Genomic DNA, 17810 nt, shown 5'->3' with positions numbered 1-17810 from the left:
GTTCACTGCCACTGACTGAAGTACACGTGTTTTTGCCAAGATGTTTGTAAATGATTAGCTTAAATTGGTGAAATTGAAGAAAACAGCAGCTGAATCTTTTTGTCCATTAACTGTGGTTTATGGGGAACTCTGCACATCACGGTCACGTGTGTTTGAATGACAAAAGATTTAATGTAGGCAGAGAGGATGATCAATGTTCTGGGCACCTATGATCATCAAAAACTTCTGAATACATTCAACAAGCTGAACAAATCTTTTTAAAATGATTAGCAGGGTCTCCATTGTTATAGAGACAGTTCGGCAAGTTTTGCATATAAATTTAAACATTACTAAAGCATGTGCTAAAGTTGTACCAAAATTAGCAGGCTGTCCACAGGGTCTTTAAAAGTATTAAAGATCGATAATCAATCAAGCAAAATCTAAGGCTTTTAAAAAGTATCAAAAAGTCCTAAATGCAGGATTAATATAGATGCAAGAGAAGAATGTAGATGTGTTTTAAATTTTCATAGTACTCTAAAGAGGTTGTAGGCTTTAAAATCCGAATTGTAGAATATTATAGGTTACTGCAGTGGTTCTCAACATTGGGTTCGGGACCCCATTGGGGGTCGGGAGACACTGAGAGGGGGTCTCCAGATGCCTTAAAAAACTTCAAATATTTTACCAATTACACTGTTGCAGCTTTACACCAATTTGCCAAATTCTAACCTGCTATATCACTTTTTCCTGCACATTTTTGCCACCCAAAACCCATTTTTGTTTATTTTAAACCCTTTCCACCACTTCTTTTCTGCCTGTTTTTGCCCCTTCTAAATGGAATCTTGCCACTTTTCGCATATTGTTGGCTCTTTTGGCCCATTATTGCAACTATTAACCTGTCTTTGCCACTTTTCATGGCAATTTTAACAACATTTCGTTTCTAAATATGCCCATTTTTGCCACTTTCATCCATTGCAGACAATTTCTGCCTCAGTTAACCCTATTTTGACAGTTTATTTCAATTTTTCATCATATTTCACCAAATGTCCACCTTTTTGCAAGTTTAAAGCCATTTAAGCCACTTTTTAATCCCCTTTTACCACTTTATGGGCCCGTTTTAGCCACTTTAACCCATTTTTGCCACTTTTTGTATTTTTTACACTCCTAACCCATTTCTGCTACTTTTAAAATCCAACTTCACCAACTTATCCACCGTTTTTTGACATTATTAATCTATTTTAATTCTGTTTTGAAGAAAAGTTATTTATATTTTTAAGAGGACTCCTTCCTACACAAATGAGTAAAAAAGATATTTGTTTCTTTGATAAGAGTGGTTATTATTCAGGTTAAATATAAAATGTGGATGCCACAGAAAATCATGGTCCAACTTTACGATGGACCATGATTTTTCTGGCCCCCGTTTTGGCTGTGCCCCAGAAGCTTCCCCATTTATCTCCCCTTAGTTATGTGCAGCCTTGTCTGTACATGACTATTCTTGAACGTGCATAGCTGTGTTCAGCCACCTCCAGGTACAGTGGGGTCCCCGATCTCTGGCACCTTTATTTTGGGGGTCGCAGGGCTGAAAAGGTTAAGAACCAATGGGTTACTGAAATATGCATACCTTGTATTTTGTTTGTTTTTTCTTAAAACCTAAATGTTTTAGAAAAAAATCTTTTCAGCTTTAATTGTGAATTGTGGTATGACTACATTTAGGCAGCTTAAGAGCCACCCTGTGGTATCAGTTGTTTTTTATCAGTTTGATCTTAAAATTCTCCAAGAAAGCCTAATTTAAATAACTTGACATGCCAGATGGATGTGTTTCACACATCCATCTGGGAAAGCTTCAATAGGAAACATTTGAGAAAAGGCAGAGGCTTTGAAAAACACTCGAAGTGTGATTGGGTGAACGTTCTGTCTGTCACATCTCTACGGGCCAATCAGAGCAACAAAATCCGTGACGTAACCACTATCGAGCTCCGCGTGCGCAGCTACTGAGGAATAACACGAAACATGGCAACTACAGACATGTAAGTACTCGACTTTTGTCGTTTTTGAAAAGAAAACACTTCACTGCTGTTCTTTGTTCTTTTAACGAAGACATATCGTCAAGTTCTGATAAAACTGGCGCTTTAGCAGCATCCACACTAAGCTCTTCCTCCATAACTGCACCAGCTCTGGTTGCTGCTTGGTTACATCACCACTCTGCTGCTCTTGAAAGTACTGCCCCTCGTCACCGATTGGTCCTGTCACTTTCTAACTGGGCCCAAACGGTTCAGACAGGAGCTTTGCAAGATGGATTCACCAGTGAAAAACAAGGAAACGGGCGTATCCATCTGCTTTGCAAGGTTATAATTTACATACAACAACAAGAAATACTACTGCCGTTTTAGTTTTCACATTTCAGTCTCACTATCAGCACAAAATATAAATGTCATTGTGTTCAATGTGTTGGTAATGTAATGAGTTAGAAATTGAAGATGTGATTGAGTCTTAAAATGTCTGAAGGGGGTCTTAAAAAAGGTTTTAAAGGGGACCCAGCAAATGTCACTTTTTCAAGCTTTCCTTGCAAAAACGTGTGCCTTTGGCCTATCCTCAATCCCCCCAAAGAATCGGAAAAATCCCCCCACACACATTTCAGAAAATTTGTGCTGAAACAAGCTGTCCTCAAATTTCCTCCCTCATGATGTCATGTGGGGAGTTAGCCCCACCCCCAGGTTTGGTTGGCCCTCCCCACTTGGAGAAAAAGTTCTGCCATCCTGCCCTGATCCTCCTCAGAGTGCCACATCCGTGAAGCCACATTCATGACCTGAGAGGGGCGGAGTCAGGGGCGGAGTCAGACAGCTCAGTAACCTTTAGAGCCACAGACACAGAAACAGCTGGTTATGAGCAGAGCTGCAGCAGAGGGATTTTAGACATGCAAAAATCCAATACTGGAGTGTGTTTCAGTAACAAACTTCAGAGGCATGTTTCGGGGACCTCTGAGACCGATATAAACTTGTCTTAAAGGCGTAAAATATATGACCTTTAAAAAGTATTAAATTTAATGTCAGATTTTCTGTTTATACCCTGGGTAGGTGTGATCTGTGGTGTAAAAGGGCTTTGAGCTGTCAGAGGACTAGAGAAGCCTCTTCAGTCAGCAGTGAACTACACCTATGAAATAGATCCAGAAATATTGCAGCCTTTTCTGGATCTGGGCTCATTTAAGAATGTCTGAGGTGAAGTGGAACACCTCTGAGGTCTGACAAGTCATTATGGAAAATATGAATGCTGTCCTCTGGGCTAGGAGAAAAGAGGGACCATCCAGGTTATTGTCAGCACAGTTTAAAATCTGGCATCTATAATGGTATGGGGGTTCATCAGTGCCAATAGCATGAGTAACCTTTACAACTGCTTCATGAGTGACGTTTTCAGGTTCTGGAGCAACATGTTTAAAAATTTATTATTTGATTTGATTTAATTTTCCTTTAAACAGGAAAAAACCTATTTGTGATGAAAAATCTCATTTTTAAGAGTATCCTGGCCATAACGAGCAGCATATGTACATGAAGTGTCAGACAAACTGCAGCCATACAAACAAATGTCAAATTATTGGAATACTCATAAAAAAGTAAATGAAAACAGCAAGTTTTTCTTCAAGGTAATCTACAATCAGAAATACACCATTAACAACATCTGCAGCCAGATGTGTCTGCCTCCAAGTCCTTTAAAATCCTCTTAAAGACATCGAAAAACAGGACAGCAAATGAAAGGTCTTTCCACCAGTTCTGAGCTTTGGAAAAGCCAGTAAATAAAGGTTCTGAGACCGAAGACGATCAGTTCCTGTGCTCCTCTGATGGAGGTCAGAAGGTAAGGAGGGAGTAGACCAAGAACATGTGCTGCTATGAAGGCAACTGTGCTGCATTCTCATTATATTTCATCAGCATGGCTGAAAGAGTCTGGATGCAAAACTTACTTTCCCGCTGTCCTGATGTGTCTCTCATTTATAATGTTGTTTGATTATGACACCTGATAAATGACAAAATAGACCCTAAACTGCAGAAAAGTCCGTGAATTCTGGATTATTTCTAGTCAGTTGAAAACAAAAACACAACCAAAAAACCTGTTTCCATCTGCTGCAAGAACATCATATCAGATCATATTGGGCTTTTCATTAAGATCTTAGAGAGCTGGAGGAATTCTTTTCTCTTTCTGTAAATAAAGGGCTTTTTCCACATATGGTTAATGGGTAAGCAAACACCTGGCTTTTTAAAATTAGAAATCTACATGTGCAAAGCGACATGAGCATTCAGTGAAGTGATTTTTTTTTAGGTGGCCAAACACACTTCATCTAATATTGACTTTTCTCAATGCTTCATGCAGTCTTAAGCTGCTGAGGGGCATGACTGGTCTTTCTCTGCAGGATGCTGCTCTGTTTTCTGGGGTTTGTCACCGACATTTTTGGCAAAGCTTTTCTGTTTGGTGTTCAAAAGATACAGCAGGGTTATCAGGACTTTCCAGCAGAGGAAATCTTCCTCTATAGATGGAAACAGCATTAAAAAAAACTGAAACTATTCAGAAAGTCTAGACAAACCCCAAAAGAGCTTAAAGTATTCTAAGGCTCTAGGGCAGTGTAGCTCTCCTGGAAGAGCCCTGCAGGGAGGCTGAGACCTGACCCCGGTTTGATCACAGGGCTGGCTTTTTTTCTGAATGTCATTTCCTCTCCTCCCAGACTTTCCTGTTTCTCTTTAGTGTTCTCTTTTTATGCTAAGGAAAGACATTGTCACACGGATAGACCTTTTTTCAACCATGAATCAAATCAAAGTGCATCGAGTGGTCTACACATTTTTTTTTGTTTTGTTTTCTTTTACAATTTCATAACAGCACAAAGACCAAGTCCAAGAACAACACAAGATAATACAGTACAATATAACACAATAAAATACACTACAATGCAATTAAAGGAAGATTTGCCAGAGAGATTACAGATTAGATTTTTATAAATAAAATAGATTCTTAGAATATCATCAGAGCTGCTCTTTACAAGGGTTATAATAATAATAATAACAAAACAACAACAACAACAACAATACTACTACTACTACTAATAATAATAATAATAATGATAATAATAATAGTAATAAAATAACAATAACAATATTAACAACAATAATTACGATAACAATAATAATAATAATAATAATAATAATGTTAATAATAATAATAAAAATTATAATAATAATAATAATAATAACAATGATGATAATTATAATAGTAATGAAAATAACAATAACAATAACAATATTAATAATAATAATTATGATAATAATAATAATAACAATAATAATAATAATGATAATAATAATAGTAATAAAATAACAATAACAATAACAATATGAATAATAATTATTACGATAATAATAATAATTATAATAATAGTAATGAAAATAACAATAAGAATATTAATAATAATAATTAAGATAATAATAATAATAATAATAATAATAATAATAATAACAATAACAACAACAACAACAACAATAATAATAATAATAATAACAATAATCATAATAATCATAATCATAATAAAATCAATGTCCATGGTCCATCTAGGCCATCAATATTCCTGCACTTTGCGACAGACATTTTGTTTCTATAGATTGGACAATTTTCACCCTAACTCCTAACTTGTTGAAACGCTCCTTATAGAAATAAACTTAGATTTTAAATTCACCCCAATATAGTCTTATTCCATGGCAATTCCCCAACATATGCAGAGTTATCACTCAACCCCCTCTGTTATGATTTATTTTATTTTTCATTCAGCTCGTGTGCCACATAAGTCTGTGGTTGGTGTAAAATTGTCACATGTAGGAGTTTACATCAAACACAAAATGACAGGTGTTTCATATAGTGTCCAATTGTTAAGGTGGTGCATTTTACCTGGATCATGCTCCCATAATCTTTTTTTTTTAATTTATCCATATCATGGAGGAAGGAAGGGAAGTAAATGTGCAGAATTTACACACATTGCCTCTGATTGTTCTGAGGAAATAAATGTTTAAATAGATATTATACTAATTTGATGTAAAATCATTTTGTATCCTGGTGCATAACGTTGGTTACACACATACATTGGTTTAAGATGCATTCTTGACTCCATGGACTAAAAACACCTTCATTTAAAGCCACAGTATGTATGTTGTACGTACGTATGTTCATTAGAATTATGATTTTGACTGATTGATTGATATGTTTGTTTCGATGATGTAAACGACAACTTAAAAACAGTTGAAAAACACCAATAAATGAACTTTAAGAAAAGCAAAGAAAACAAACAGTAACTTGCAAATTCTTAAGCATCTCAGTTAAGATGAGAGAAAAGGAGTAGGAAGAAGAGAAAACTTCTCTAGTCCTACCCCTTAAATTTTATTCAGCTTTCATGTATCTGCACTATTATCAAAAATATGACTCTAGTCACAGCATTTCTCAAACAACATTAAATTAAAATGCTTATTTAGATAAATCTGTCTGTCAGTGCTCTTTAGTTATTTTGGTTGTAGCACAGGTCTGAATCAAACAGCAAGTCAGGGTAAGCTAGTATGTGTCGAAGACCTTTGAAAGTTTTCAGAAGTGTGACATTTATGATGAAAATTAGAGAAAAAATTAGATTAAATTTTTTAAAAATTTCTTCATAAGTTTTCATCTTTTTAGAAATTATTTGTTTTAAATTTTGGAAGTCTTTATCTTTAATTATTGGAGAAATTTACAAATATTTTGAGAAACTTTAATGAAAATATTTATTTATTCATTCATGTTTTTTTTTTTTTTTTGGAGAGAAACTTTGATTTTTTTTTAAAGAAACTTTTGCATAAAATCTTTGGAATCATTCAAAAATGTTGAGACACAATTAAAAATTGCAGAGAATTTAATGGTGGTAAAAAAAAATTAAAAAATCCAGAAAACTGAAATACAGAGAAATGTGGTGACAGTCACAGATCAGATTCTCATTTGTGAAATAAGAATATGATCTTATTTTGACTTTAATGCCATTATTGACATGAAATGTTCAAAATTAGTTAATATTATTTTTTTTTAAATTAACTTAACCCATTTTTGCCGACATTTTTCTTCTATTTTTATGCAGAAAAATATGTTAACTGGCTCCACAGAAACATTCTCAGCAGCTATTTTCTCTTGTTGCTCTAATGTCTAGAAAATCTTCTATGAATAAGCAGCACCTTGTTTCTGAGGGGCACATACCTTGTCACTACCATAATGATGATAAAACGTGAATAACCGTCCAATAATGATTTTTAAAGGGCTTAAATTTTTATTTACACAAACATGGAAAGGGTACAAATTTAGGTTAAAAATTTACATTTGGTACTATTGATTTAACAGGGCATTAAACAAAACTAAATGCAGGGTTCTAAATTTAGATATACTTTCAAAAATCAGGATATGTTAATATCTAATGCAGTATTTGAAGTATTTTATACTGTATATGCTCTTAGCAGTGAAATAAAAAAGGCTGATTTAATTCAGTTTGCCTTTATACATTACATTTTCATCTCCATCTGCACACTTCAAATGATTTGATTTTAGATTTACTGGTTGTATCAAAATAAATATATAAAACAATAAATAAATACTGCCACACGCCTGAAAGATTCAGGGCTTAAGCCCTGTCAGCCACCCCTCTCTAACTTGTAATGATTCAGCCTTTCTGGTTTTTACAAAGACAGTCATTGGTAATGTTAGCATCTTTGGTGCTGACAGTTAGTAAGCTAGTTGATATAGTAGTAGATGTGAGACCTTTAGTTCTCTGAGTTTAGTACTGCTGCTTCCCTCTGTGGAGAAATACAGTCATGGACGAAAATGTTGGCACCCCTGGATTTTTTCCAGAAAATACACCATTTCTCCCAGAAATTGTTGCAATCAACAAATGTTGTGGTATACATGTGTTTATTGCCTTTGTGTGCATTGGAACAACACAAAAAATCCGAAGGAAAAAGACAACATTGACATAATTTTACACAAAACTCAAAAAATGGGCCAGACAAAATTGGTGGCACTCCCAACTTAACGTTTGGTTGCACACCCTTGGGAAATAATAACTGAAACCAATCGCCTCCTATAACCATCAACAAGCTTCTTACACCTCTCAGCTGGAATTTTAGACCACTCTTCTTTTGCAAACTGCTCCAGGTCTCTCAGATTTGAAGGGTTCCTTCTTGCAACAGCAGTTTTGAGATCTCTCCATAGGTGTTCAATGGGATTTAGATCTGGACTCATTGCTGGCCACTTCAGAACTCTCCAGCACTTTGTCTCCAACCATTTGTTGGTGCTTTTTGAAGTATGTTTTGGGTCATTGTCCTGCTGGAACATCCATGATCTCTGACCCAGACCCAGCTTTCTGACACTAGGCCCTACATTGCGGCCCAAAATCTTTTGATAGTCTCCAGATTTCATGATTCCTTGCAGACAGTCAAGGCACCCAGTGCCAGAGGCAGCAAAACAACCCCAAAACATCTTTGAACCTCCACCATGTTTGACTGTAGGTACTGTGCTCTTTTCTTTGTAGGCCTCATTCCATTTTCTGTAAACAGTAGAATGACGTGCTTTTCCAAAAAGCTCTACCTTAGTCTCATCTGTCCACAAAATGTTCTCCCAGAAGGATTGAGGCTTACTCAGGTACATTTTTGCAAACTCCAGTCTGGCTTTTTTATGTCTCTTTGTCAGCAGTGGGGTTATTCTCGGTCTCCTGCCATAGTGCTTCATCTCATTCAGATGACCACGTATGGTCCAAGCTGACACTTTTGCACCCTGAGTCTGCAGGACAGCCTGAATTTGTGTGGAAGTTGACTGAGGATGTTTATCCACCATTCCAACTATCCTGCGTTGCATTCTTTTGTCCATTTTTCTCTTTCGTCCACGTCCAGGGAGATTAGCCACAGTGCCATGGGTTATAAACTTCTTGATTATATTACTCACAGTGGACAAAGGAATTTCTAGATCTCTGGAGATGATCTTTAACCTTGAGATTGTTCATATTTTTCCACAAATTTGCTTCTCAAGTCCTCAGACAGTTATTGGCTCCTTTTTCTCTCCTCCATGCTTGGTGTGACACACACAGGCACACAACACAAAGGTTGAGTCAAGTTTTAGACATTCTAACTGGCTTCAGGTGTGATTTCTAGATTGCCAGCACCTGTTACTGCCACAGGTGAGCTTAAATGAGCATCACATGCTGGAAATAAAATGATTTACCCATAGTTTTAAAAGGGTGCCAACAATTTTGTCTGTCCCATTTTTTGAGTTTTGTGTAAAATTATGTCAATTTTGGCTTTTTTCTATGATTTTTTTCTATTGCTCTAATGCACATAAAGGCAATAAACATGTGTATGCCAAAAACATTTGTAACTGCAACAATTTCTGGGAGAAATGGTGTATTTTCTGGAAAAATTCCAGGGGTGCCAACATTTTCGTCCATGACTGTATGAGCCGAGTAAAGAAATGGTTTAAAAGTTAAAGTTAGTGAAGTTTATTTGGAACATTTGAAAAGCACAACAATTAAAAATGGCCATGTTTCTTCAGACGATCAACAAGAGAGAATAAATACAAAAACAGAAAAATAAGCTGTAAGCCCCTGGTGATAATCAAACCCTTTCCTCATCCCTGTACCTGGTAAAATCCTGCTTATACCGCTTTTTGAACTCATTTATGTTTGGACATTCCTTTAGCTCCACAAGCAGAAATACAAAAACTTTTTCTTGTTGTGCACACACTCCTTGTTTTAAAATGAAATTTTCCCCTTAAATTATAACCCCCTTCTCTTTCAGTGATCAATTTTTGAATATTTCATGGTAATAAATTATTTTTTGCTCTGAATAGTATTTGGGCTGTTTGAAATTCTACAAGATTTGTAAATTTGAGTAATGTATCATCCGTGTAGCTCTCTTCTGAAGAATGAATAAAACACTGGCATATTTATTGCCTCATAAAGGGTTAAATTCTTTGGATAAACTTGAGCCATGGTGCATCAATATTGCACTGAAAATGAGTGAGATATGAGCAATCTTGCTGCCTGTGTGTCCAATGTTACTGACGTGTTCATCCACCAACAACAATAGATACCACTTCGACAAAAGACTCTGCAGACAAAATACTGCACATCTGCTGTAATATTTGTGCTATTAAGGTTATTTTAGAGACTTTAATTATTAAGATGGCACATCACTATCAACCACAGAAGCTTCATTAGCATATGAAAATGACCTTCTCTTGTGCAGCTGTGTCACTGTGCAGCTCTTGTATATAAGGTAAATGACAATCATGAACTGGGCTTAAATGGGTTAATTATACCATATACTCCAACAGATCTGAGACATTATCGTGCTTCTAGCACCAACAATCCTGCTATTATTCATGTATGGTCAAGGTTATTTTCTCCAGTCGCCTCTTGTCTTCTAATTTACCCGGCAACTGTCTCGGCGTAACGACTTGCATCTGAATCCCCTGCTGGGCTGACAACAGCAGGGATTACTGCACAGGGTGGGTGGCAGGATAACCACATCAGTGTCTCTATACTGAGTCTCGCACTTAAAATAAAACAAAAAAGCTGCAGGCAGGGTTTCAGTCCTGCACTCACTTTCAGTACTGCAGAACGCTCCCTGAGTTCTGTGGAAACCAGAGAGGAAGCTGCAGCAGCTTTGTCTGCACGCTTATCAGCCTGGAATTTCTGGGTTTTGCTGCTTTATAGTTGTGTTTGGCAGGGTTAGAGGAAACTGATTCCAGGGCAAAATATATGTTGTGTCTTCTCCCAATATACTCTTTATATCATTGTTGATGAAGTGGGCAAGAAGCCTGTTTGTCTAGATCTGTCAAACTGAGTCAGAAACGTACACAGAGGCAGGTGTCTGTAGAGGATGTGACCCAGAATGGAGCAAAGACAGGGATTTCCTTTCAGAGATAGAAATATGGGCACAGGCTGTAATGTTTTAGATGTTTCTGACTACAATTGTGACCAGCAGTTATTTGATAAAGAGCAGTGCAAAAAGCAGCTGGAATTCCTCAGAGAAGCTGCTGTGACAAGAACATCTTCTTCCTGAGGCTATCAAACAGAGACAAGCGTTGTTTTTATGTTCTTATGGAATCTTAAATCTGTGAATTGGTGAGGAACTTATTGTAGGATTTTTAAAATGTCTCAGCCCCTCTTTGGTTTCTTCTTTCCCTTTATCTGCCTCTGTCATGCATAGTTGGAAATCAGCTGAATTAGTGTTGGAGTTAGAGATTTAGGCAGGCCGAAAGAATCATAAGACTGTACTGATAAATATTTCTTTGTTTAACAATGGACATGAAATTTAAAACACCACATCTCTGCTCAGCAGAGAAATATGACTGCTCCATTAAGAATATTTGACTGTTTTTGTTGAAGTCTTGCTGCTCTTATTGTCCTCAGGGCTGTAACTGGAGCGGAGTGCTCTTTCTGAGCAACTTTAACTTCTAATAAGAACAAAAGAGAAATTGGATCTGGTGGCTGGAGAGGTGCCAGTTCACCTCTGAGCACTGCTGACCTTAGGCCATGCACAGAACCCTAAACTTCTGCTGTGCTCTTTTATGTGCACCCCCTCAATCTGATATCTCTCAATCAGTGCATGTCTATATAATCCTGTGTTTGCATGGGCAGGTATTCCTGGCATAGGTGTAGCTAGGATGTTCAAGAACAGAGAGAGAAAACATGAATATTTCCTCAGAGATTCACTAAGTTTGTCTTCTTCCTCCTCTTCTTCTGCTTCTTTAAAGATGAAAAATACACTTTTTCAGTCTTTTCTAACAAAAACATGTGTCCCAGGCCTGTCCAAAATCCCTCCAAGAATCAGAAAAAATCCCCCACCCCTTCTTCACCTTTTTGAAAATGTGTGCTGAAACAGGCTGTTCTCTGATATTCCCCTCATGATGCCATGTGGGGAGTTAGCACCGCCCCCAGGTTTGGTTGGCCCTCCCATAGACACAATATACGTAGACGCCTCATTGACTGCGTTTGCCTGCTGCTGCTATACGTCAACGAATGAGGTATATGAGGGATGAAGGGTTTTCTGATTAAAAAACACACACGTTTACATTTAAGTGATGGTAATGAGTCGTTTGTGTATATAAAGTGGTTTACAGCTACATTTTTTGTTAATTAGATGATTCAAAATGACTATCAGAGAGAAAATCAAATGTAGATAATTCAAGTATTAATATACTGCAACTGGAGGTGCATCTGTGTTTCTGACTTTTTAAAACTTAAATGATAGAAAATTTTAGTAAATTATCATATTCACAATGACATGCCATGGTTAAGTTACTATACGGTATATATACCGTATAGTAACTTAACCATAGCATGTTATTATTGTTATTGCTTAAGAAATTTATTAGACCACCCTAACCCTAACCACAGTAAGGTTTATGCCACAGCTGGCCTAAATTAACAACACTGGTAATTACCAAAATCAGTTTTTATGTTTCTGCAATGGTTAATACACCAATATGTAGAAGTTTTTTAACCCAAATGATATTTTTAATGCTAAAATATAATTATTGTTGTTATCCATGAATTTTCAAATTTACTGATTTACAAAAAAAAAAAAAAAAAAAAAAAAAAAAAAATAGTAAAGCACATTATTGTTTCTTGGTTAAGCCCAGTGAGCTCAAATTTGGGTATAAAAAGGTGAATTCAGTTTGAAATCCCTCATTCCTGTTCAAAATGGTAAACTGTAGAGAGCTCACTGAAAATGAAAGAGTCTACATTAAAGCACTTCATGATGCTGGATGGTCTCTGAGACAAATATGACAGGTGGTCTAATACATTTGTTAAGCACTGTTTAAACATATCTTATAATAATAATAATCTGTATCTATACAGTTACATGGTTTATTTGGATGATACGTTTTACATCGAGTCTTATTTTACTGACAGTGATCGAGTCATCCTTCGCTCCTGGAAATGAAATAACCGTTAGGAAAAGCGTTCTAGCTTAACTGCTGATGTTAATCCACTTAACAACAATGTTAGGGAAACTGGCTCTGGACGTGTTGTTATTCTAGCCAAATAATACGGAAAAAACTGTTTAAGTTACCCATGAGATGTTATCCGATGTGATCTTGTCTCTTCTATGCAGGTATTAGTGCAGTCCCACACAGCACAGGAGTGAGGCATCTTGCCCAGGAATGCCTCTGGCAAAATGGTGGCGGCGTTGACGTACGGCCCACTGGCCAATGCAGCGTCTACGTGTATCATGTCTATGAGCCCTCCCCACTTGGAAGAAAGTTCCACCTTCCTCCCCTAAACCTCCTCTAAGCTACATTCATGATCCACATCCATTAAGCCACATCCATTTCCTGGGAGGGGCGGAGTCAGTTGGCTCATTAACATTTAAAGCCACAGACACAGCTCGTTCTGAGCAGGGCTGAAGCAGAGGGGTTTTTAGATGTGGAAAAATCCTATACTGGAGTGGTTTCTTTCAGTAACAGACTTCCCAGGCATGTTTTGGGGAACTCTGAGAACAATATAAACGTGTCTGAAAAGGGTAAAAATATGTGACCTTTAATTGAACAGTAAGATCATGGCTTATCATGGTGTGTAACATCTGAAGCAATAGTTTCAAAGATGGCTCTCTGAAAACCTGGTTAGATTAACATGGTTACTAGAGTTGCTAAACTGACCTGCTCCTGAGAAAGTTGTGTTCAGAGTTGCAGAATAAGATCAGCTTTAAAGCACTGCCCTTTCACTCAGTGTAATCCTGATGTTATCTGTGAGAGACAGAGGTTCTCTTCTGGTTGAGTTTTGTTGCAGATTTTTTGAACAATAATGTGTTGAAAACTAGCAGAGAAAGCCGTGCAGTTATGGTTCCTCACATAGGAGCCTAGATGAGTTCAGTTATTGATGAATACATGTACAAAGGCATGCAACCTATGGACAGCTTTTGAGGACATTCAAGTGTTATTCCACATGTAGACCAAAATTGAAGCTTGAGATTAGAAAACATCTTTCTTTCCATTACTGGCTAGTCTGTATACAAAGTAGGAGACACTGATGCCCAGTATCAGCTAATCTAATAAACTTTTAGTTTTATCAAACTTTCTTTGTGATTGGCCACCAGACCTTTTTTCCCAACCTGAACACGATACGCTACAGATAAACGTGGCAGGCCTTGATTGGCACACACCCACCTACAGAAGGCCTCAGTGCTGATAATGTAAATTAGGAGAAAAACCAAGCCTTGAGGTCAAAGGAACTGCCTGCAGAGCTCAGAGACAGGATCGTCGACAGGCACAGATCTGGAGAAAAAGGTTCTGCTACACTGAAAGTTCCAAGAAATGAAAGTAGTTTGGTAGAATCTGGACCCTTCCAAGAGCTGGTTTCCCAGCCAAACTGAGCAGTTGAAGGACAAGGGCCAAGAACCTGATGGTCACTTTCTCTGAGCTCCAGAGATCCTGCATGGAGATGGGACAAAGTTCCAGAGGGACAACAATCACTGCAGCCCTCCACCAACCTGGGATTATTGTTCTTTGCAAACTCCAAACTCTGCAACGTCTTTGCAATCTTTTTAAAACTCTGACCTCTGCAAGCAGTTCCTTTGACCTCATGGCTTGGTTTTTGCTCTGATCAGCTGATCAATTTGAGTTTCTAAAGGTGGACTCTATTCAAGGTGTTGAAATGTCTTATTAAAGATTTAAAAAATGGGAGGAACCTGAGCTAAAATTCAAGTGTTTTGCAAAGGATCTGAATACTTACCATGTTAGTGTGATATTAAGTTGTAGGTTTTTTTAATTAATTTACAAAAAATTCAAAAATTCATTTTTTTTCTTTATCATGATGGGGCTCTGAGTGTAGATTCACGAGAATAAAAAATTCTTATTTTGGTTCAATTGTAGTATGCATGTAAAAAAGTGAAATGGGTCTGAATAGTTTCTGAATGCACTGTATCTACAGCAACACATATTTTAAAAGCAATTTCTACTGCCACCAAGTGGCTAAAAAAAACTGCATCTAGACTGGTGTTAGGAACAGCAGTAGCTGTTATGTACCTTGTGTCCTGCATGTTAAGTGTCATTTTAAAAAATGAACTTCTAAATAACTGAACAGGACACAAAACCCATGAATTAAGACCGAGACAATGACTTTTTCAAAGATGAGATCATTGATCACAGAGGATTCATTACCTGCATTAACTTTAAACCCTCAGTGCTTTCTGTGTTGAAGTCTACAAGTATTAAAACCCAGAAACACAGAAACAAGCACATTGTTCTACATCAGAAGATGTTCAGGGCCAGAATCCAAATACTTGAGCTTTCTGCTATGATGAGTCACTCTGCCAGCAGGTGAAACCAGTGCTACCAGTCTATAAATAATCATTCTCTAATCTTTCACTTAATGGTTTTGATGAGTGTTTGTGGGCTGACTGTCAGAATCCAGTAAGCATGAATGCTATATTGTGATTGTATGCCATGAATTAAAAAGAAGTGTGCAGCTTCTTAGATTTCCTCTGATGCTTTGCTGTGATAAATATACATTTACAGATGTTAAATTACAGTGATAGCGTGTTGGAGGGCTTTGCTTTGCTGCAGAATCAAAGCCTCTCTTTGACTGTTAGCTGAGCTCATGATTCCTGCTGAATGGTGTGGTTGTATTAGTGTGCTGGTTATGCTGGTGTTTTACTATGAAGCGGGTGAAAATTTGTAAAAATTAACCTCAGAACTGTGTCAGTATCTTCATATTAATTACACGTGTCATGAAGCTATGGTTAAATTAATCTTAATGCACAGGCTGAGGCCACACTGGAGTAAAATAATGAACTAAGATCAGACTAAAATGTGTATGGCAGGCTGAGTTGTAGCACTGCTATGGTTGGGGGTTTATCAGAAATATCTATGTCAGTTTTTCTCAACCCTGCTCATACATTTGCAAGAGCCACAATCTAAGTGGTGAAAAGTGGTAATTGAAATAAGTTAAAGGTGGCAAAAGTGGTCAAGAAGTGGCAAACACTGGGAGAAAAGTGGAAAAAAGTGGCTAAAAATGGGTGGGAAATTATCAAAAAACTTGATAAAGGTGGCAAAAACAGTGGAAAATGGGCATAAATCAGAAAAAAGAGCGGGAAAATGGGCAAAAAATGACATTTAATTGAAAAAGGCAACTTAAATGGGCGAGACGTGGGAAAATATGCAAAAAGGGGTAAACACGGGGAAAAAATGGCAAAAATAGGGAGAAAAACTGGCAAAAACGGGCAAAAAGTAGCAAAAATGGGTGAGAAGTGGCCAAAAAAATGAGCTACAGGTGGCAAAAATGGTCAAAAAGTGGCAAAAATGTGGCAAAAAAATGAGTGAAAAGTGATATAAATGAGTAAAAATGAGAATAAAGGTGGGAATACAGGGATTAAGTGGCATTTAACTGCAAAAGGCAGTTTAAATGGTCGAGGAGTGGCAAAAATAGGCAAAAAGGGGCAAAAAGTTGGAAAAAGCAGGATCAAAGTGTCAAAAACCGGTGAAAAGTGACAAACAATGGCAGAGAAGTGGCAAAAATAGTAAGGAAAAAGTGGCAGAAAAGGGGAGAACGTGGCATAAAAGGTCCAAAAGTGACAAAAATGGGTGAGAAGTGGAAAAAAAGAGTAACAGGTGGCAACAAAAGGTCCAAAAGTGGCAAAACTGTGGGAAGAAATGGTGAAAAGTGACCACAAATGGCAAAAATCAGCAAAAAGGTAGGAAAATGGGAAAAAAGCATCAAAGAGTGGCAACATGGGAAATATGTGGCATTTAATTGTAAAAGGCAGCTTAAATGGGTGAAAAGTGAAAAAAAGGCAAAAATGGGATAAAAGCTGAAAAAATTGAATAAAAGTAGCAAAAAAATGCAAATAAGGGCAATTTAGATATACAGACAAAAACTAGAGGTTGAAAATTAAGTTTGACAATTAAAGCTGACATGCTGAAAGTGTGGGAAACAAACTGATTAATGTGACTTGCTAAGAAGAATTTCTGAGGTCAAAGTTTAAGATTTTTAAGATTTTCTGGGGGAGAATAATATTTCAAACTAAGACATAAAAAGCCACAAATTATCACCAAAGAGCCACATAAGGCTCCAGAGCCACGCGTTCAGTATCATTGATCTATATTTGTATAGAAAGTTTTATGTTGTTGGTGTCCACAGAGAAGGGTAATTGTGAATGACGTGTCATCTTATCATTAATGTGACAATTACAAAAGAGTGGTAACTTAGCAATATTACCATCCTCCATTATTACTTTCCCAAGTCATTCCTCACCCTCTCTTACTAGTTGCAGATTCTATTGACTGTCTTATTCTATCTGAATAGAGGCTTTAAAGCCAATAACTAAAACATTAAAAACAAGTACATTGCATCCAAATCAAGTAAGGAAACAACATACAGCTTGCAAACTTAAATCTACAGTAGCTACGCTGAGTAAAGCATCTACTACAGAGTTCGCCCTGAATTTCAACACAGCTGGGATGACTGGTGGGTGGGTTCTCTGCTGCTGGTTCAAAAGAGATGGATTTATTTTTTTTGCAGTGATGTTTATGACTCACCCATTGTGATTCAAACACAGTAGCTTTTATACTCTAAAGGTATCTACAATCATTATAAAGAAAGCAACAGCCAACTAGAGGAAAAGGACAATAGTTGTATTGTATCCGGTGACAGTTTTCAGTCTAATCACTTATGCATAACAGTGATCATGACTAATCCAGTTGCAATGCAGTTCCCATAAAGAGTACAGCTAATTAACATGCATATGGTGTTCTATCTCTTTACCCAGTGCATGCTGGGATACATTAAAACCATAACAGGAGTG

This window comes from Cheilinus undulatus, linkage group 3 (genome assembly GCF_018320785.1).
Source record: "Cheilinus undulatus linkage group 3, ASM1832078v1, whole genome shotgun sequence".
NCBI classification, from domain to species: Eukaryota; Metazoa; Chordata; class Actinopteri; order Labriformes; family Labridae; genus Cheilinus; species Cheilinus undulatus.
This window is presented reverse-complemented; position numbering follows the sequence as displayed.